Below are 6,000 nucleotides of genomic sequence, written 5' to 3' on the forward strand. Positions count from 1 at the left end.
CACGGCGGAGCAAAACACCGCCCGCCACTTTTCTGCCCCAGTCGCATTGCGGCCGGGGCAGAAAATGATTAATATGATGGCGGTGTCTGTGAGACACCGCCAGCCATATTATAATGGCAAGTGTGCAATGCCTTTCCGTGGCGGCAATGCCGCCACGGAAAGGCAGGCGGTGTTCACTCTAGGGGCCCCCTGTGGGCCCCCAGAGTGAAGGCCCAAGGGGTTGGCACACAGGGGGTACCTGTGGTACCCCCCTGCATTTGCATAGTCAAAGCGGCAGGCACCGCGCGGTGCCTGCGGCTTTGATCATGTAAATGGTGCAAAGCATTTTTGGTATTGTGGCGGGCGGAGCAGAGAGCTCCGCCCGCCACAATACTATAAATACAGGATGTGCCCGCCACTGTGGCGGGCACATCCTAATGGTACGTGCGGGACCCTTAGGGTGGGCGGTTCCGATTTCCGATAGGATGGCAAAGCCCGCCCGCCATCCTAATGTGCCCCTTGGAGCGAATTAGCCACAAAATCTAAAGTTAAGGGTGGGAATTTTACCTTCCATAACAAAAAACATAGACATAGGTCATGGATAGATTTCTTTTTGGTTGGGTTAAAAGCTAGACAAAAACATCATCCAAGTTAGGCATGTTCCTGAGCATATGTCGGACCCTTCGGCTGTAAGCCTAAAAATAAATGTTTGTAAAAATCAGACACAGAAAAGGTTCACTGTAAATAGAGCACTATTATTGGAGCAGAGTACAATCGATAGGCTGAAAGCAGAAACCAGAGAGTTTTTTTTACCTAACCCTGAATAAGGCATCAATCCAAATTGTATGGGATACATACAAAGCAGCTCTGAGGGGGCGTTATTAAGTTTATCTTGGGCACAAACCAAAACAATTAAAAGGGAGACTACAGAGTTGGAGAACGAGATACAGAGACTGTCTGATATTTTGGAGGGGGATAAGGAGAACTCGACTATAAATAATAGCTTAACAGCTGCAAAATAAAATATGGCAAACTACTTAGAAGATATATTTTAAAAAAATTGGATGCCAGTAAATTGGCACACCATGAGTACGGAGAAGGATGCAGTAAGCTTCTTGCATGGAATGCAAAGACAGAACAAACAAGAAACTGGATAAGAGACATAAGACTTCCCAACAGTGGAGGGATTGTCACTGAAAGTAATGAAATTGAAGAAGCTTTTGCCCAGTTTTTAAAAAATCTGTACACAGAAGAGGAAATTATAGCTGAAGCCTGCATGGAAGAATTTTTATCTGAGATAGATCTCCCAACTCTACAACAATCTGATAGAGAGGTCATAAATGGTCCCTTTACAACAGAGGAAATATATCAAGTAATTAACTCCTTAAAAAAAGGAAAAGCTGCTGGCCCGGATTCCATCCCAAATGAGATCTATAAGATCCTAAAGGATGAACTAACACCTGTATTAGTGCAGTTACTTAACTCCTCTTTCATTGAAGGAAATAGTCCCCCAGTTTCTTGGGAGGAAGCAATAATAATAATTTTGTTAAAACCTACTAAAAATCCGCGAGATTGTGAATCCTATCGTCCAATCTCGCTGTTGAATTGCGACCATAAAATCTATACGCAGGTTATCACGCAACGATTAAATAAAGTATTGGAGTCACTCATACATCTGGACCAAAAAGGTTTTATGAAAGGGAGACAGTTAAGTGAGCTGACTCAAGATCTTATTGGAGCTATAGATGTTTCGCAAACATATAAGATCCCTCTGGCGGTAATGACGGTTTTCTTCTAAAATTTGGCAATCCGAAATTTTTTAAAAAGGTGAAGTTGAAGACCCTACTGACAGCTATAAAACTTTGGTCACAAGTAAGTCGCCTCTTGAAAATTGCATATTTTAATGATATTACCCCGATTTGGATCTCTCCGGGAACACCAGCATGCTTGACAGATGCATTGGCATTGCCTTTGCGAAACTGTGGAATCCTACTGTGGGGCCAATTGTTAATTGATGGAGATCTTATATCTTGGCCACATTTATCAACGATAACGGGAAACTCGATCTCAAAGTTTAAGTACTACCAATTATCAAATTGGGTAAAAGCAGTGGGAAAAGATCTGAAAGGAAATTAACATCTATCAGTAAAGATTTGCTCTAAAAGCAATAAAAGAAAGGAGGTGGCAGTCTGGTATTGGTTATTGGTACAAAAGGGAGCAGAGGAGCAGGCCTCATTTATGGAAATCTGGAATAAGGACCTGCCCGACGAAGACCTCGAATCTTTGGGGCAAGTATCAATGTCACTTCTTTGGTCATGTATAAATGCTGCACCATTAAAAAAGAATCACCTTTTTACAGCCCACAAAGGATATTGGACCCCGAGGAGAATCTCAAAGATGGGAAATCGGGAGATAAAGAAATGTCCTAAATGTGGAGAAGACAACGCAAACGAGGTCCATATGTTTTGGAGCTGCCCGTTAATATATGAATTTTGGAATAAAGTGCGTAAGATCACATCAGATGTTATGGGGACAGAAATAACATTAACCCCGAAATCAGTAATTTTTGGGATTCTTCCTAGGGTGGGGGGTGAGGGGGGGGTTTAATATTAACAAAGAAACATAATGCCTTGTTTTTTACCCTGATGGTATTAGCACGAAGGGAATTGTGTATTAAATGGATATTAACATGTCCTCCCACAGAAATTGAATGGATTTATTCCTTCCAGAGGCGGCACGACTTGACCATGCATGCAATTACACAAAAAAATCTAAATATTGTGAAATTTGGGATAATTGGGTAGAGACAGGGTCTCGACACACATAATGAGGAATGGGGTTTTAAATAATACATTTTCATGGGTTTAAGTTTCTGTAACCTTAATGAAGATCCTGGTGTTTCGGAAGTCCTATGATTAATAATATGCTTCAGACATGGTCCTGGGGACAAAGTCTGAAATGGGCCAGTCATTGGGAAGTGAGAATATATGGGCCGCTTTCCTTCACAAGATCGTGGTTTGGAAATCCTAAAGAAGTGTCGAAGGTGCGGCTCTGGAGATACATAGTATCCTTTCTCCCCTATGGGGGTGTAACCAGACCGGTAATTAAAATAATACATCCTTCGGACACTGGAAGGGGCCAGAAAAGAACCATGTATCTTGTCTTGACTAAGGAAGCATATTATCTTTAAATGAGGACAAACAAAAAAAAAAGGAAAATACATTACGCCCCCCCCCTTTATAACCCAACTCAGAGTCCAAATGCGAAGACTCATCATAAACAAAAAAATATGATAAAAGCCACAAATGTCCCACCAGGGCAAACAAGAGACCAACCAAACAAAATAGGAACAAGAGACCTGCAGTCCACGCTGGACCCACAGCAATGCCCACAGGACAACCAAGACAGATGAGGAAAAACGCAGGAAAACTTCAGGAATGATAGCAATAGCCTCAAAGGCCCACACAGTGTCAAAAGCCTGGCTTTGAAACCAAACACGCAGCCCAAACGACAATCATGCCTCACTACCGATATTAGCCCCGGAAAATCAGATGATCTAACATCATCTTAGCAATTCAACCTTTATCCAGGAAAAACAAGAAAAAGTTCCACAAAACAAAAAACGACAAAGGAAATCCTAAAGGGACCATCGAGCATTGGCTTGTGCCAGAAAAACATGAAAACAAAGATTATAGCAAGGAAAATCAGAATGGCTGTGACCCCACACAAAAAGCAATTACTGCTGATCAAAACTGAGGCACACAAATTAACGGTACAATTATCTCTGAAACACCTACTCAGAGCACTTTAGGTAGCTCAAGTGGGAACTCGACTAAAACTTGGTTCATAACACCCTCCGCACCCAGGGGACTTGCACCCTGTGAAAATCCAACTCGGAACTTAACAGAGCATTTGGAAATTACCAAGGTTCCTTCAAATTTGCTCAACACTCCTCAGGCCCACGCCACAGGCCGAGAAAATCTGAAAGTTCTGCTATATCCCCAATACATCGCGCAGGGGAATTGGGATATCCTCAACAGTGGAAATCTTCTGAATCTCTGCGAAAATATATCCGGGTTTGGAAAACATCAAAACAACTGATATTGAGTCGGTGGCTTTTTCAGGTCCAGGGCCGAGCGAATTCAACAAAACAGCTGAGATAACCTTCTTCAACCCGATCATGACGGACACTTTGAGAGCGTACAAAACGCAACTGGACAACTGGAGCATAAAACTCAAGCCCCCACCCGCCAACAAATATCCAGAGATTTTGAAAAACAAAGCGCCATGCGGTCAACAGCGAGAACAAGATCTGAATAGACAGAAATGGATGAACAACAAACGTCCAACTTCATTAACTACTGGATCGATTTTACATGGCTCTATAGGTGGCACACAGGCAACACAACGAACCAACAATTCAATTCAAATCACCAAACATGTAGACGGAGGCAATCGCTTAAGCGCAACCAAGGTGAACAGCATCAAAGATTGGTCCTGGCTCCTACTGGCTTCAAACCCTAGCTCCTAACCTTAGACCCTTATTGGGCAATCAACTGATACCAGCAAAGACCACTTATGCCGCAAACATCGGCTGTGCTCAGCACAGTAGCCCCACTGAGACCAACCAAACTATAAATATAATGACCTGGAACGTCGCAGGGATACACAAAGTCTTGCAGAGCCCAGGGGCAATTACATTTCTTGCAAGAGCAGATATAATCTGCGCCCAGGAACCATGGGACATCTCTTTAACACCAATAGGAGAAAATGCTGAATATTTCAAACCCGCAATTAAAACCAACATCTTCGGGAGACCATCAGGGGGCATTTCAATATATATCAAGCATGCACTGAAAGTTTACTTCTCAGTAATAAAGAAATATTCAGATATGCTTTTGGCTGGAACTTTAAAAGGCTTGAACACGACAGACGGCCCAATATCTATACTTCTAACCAATGTCTACTTTAACCGCCATGGGCCCAGTTCGAAAGACAAACTTACTCGGCTGTTAAACAAGATCAAATCTCTGCTATTACAGCATGCAGACATGGATTCCATCTTTCTTGGTGACTTTAACACGCATGACATAGGGCTAAATGCACCTGAAAATCTCCCCAATGGGAGCACCGAAAGATTCAATGCCCTATTGCAGGCATATAACCTGGTAACAACACATTCTTTAACTACAAAAGTCAACCCAACAGCATTGATAGCACCTACTTACAACAAACACATCACAATAGACTATATTCTATTAAGTGAGAATCTACAAAAACATATGTTAAGCTATGCGGTCCAATCCCTGAACGAAAGTGACCATGCAGCCTTAACCTTACAGTTGTCCATTACTGGGAAAACATGTTACACTCTCCGCTGCATTGGAGCAGCAAAGGGAGAAGAGCTATATAGACTCCTCAGAAGAATAAAATGGGGCCGCTCCCGAGTCACAAGTTTGTCTCATGGAAAGTAACATGGAAAGGCTGGCAGACAGGCCTTAATTACAAGGGACGTATAGGGGAATGGGGCTCACTCGCCTATGATTTAGCATCTCAGCTTCGAGAGCGCAACATTCATAGAAACTATGTTAACTCCGCATATAAATTGGGACATTAACCAGCAATTAAGAAATCCTCCAGACAACTGAACTCCAAACGCAGGGCCTATCGAGCAACTAGATCCGAGTCTGCAAAAAAAGAATCAAAACTAGCGGCTAAGAGCCACTCAACACTGGTCTGGCAGGTAAAACGCGAACTCACAGAGGCAAAATGGCTGAAGATATTCGAGCTGCTTGCTCCCAGCATATCTCAAGAATTCTGGCAATATTTAAACAAGGTAATCCACGGGTCCTCCAACAGAGAGAACCCACTTGACGCAAGCACTTGGACAGCCCATGTAAAAACCCTCTACACCGACGACTCGAAGATAAAAATAACAGAAAGACCAACAACTTTCGGGGAACGACCAAGTAAAGGGACAACTGAATCCATGGATCTTTTGGCCGGTTATACCCCCTCAGG

Source organism: Lissotriton helveticus, chromosome 1_1, assembly GCF_964261635.1.
Source record: "Lissotriton helveticus chromosome 1_1, aLisHel1.1, whole genome shotgun sequence".
Classification (NCBI taxonomy): domain Eukaryota; kingdom Metazoa; phylum Chordata; class Amphibia; order Caudata; family Salamandridae; genus Lissotriton; species Lissotriton helveticus.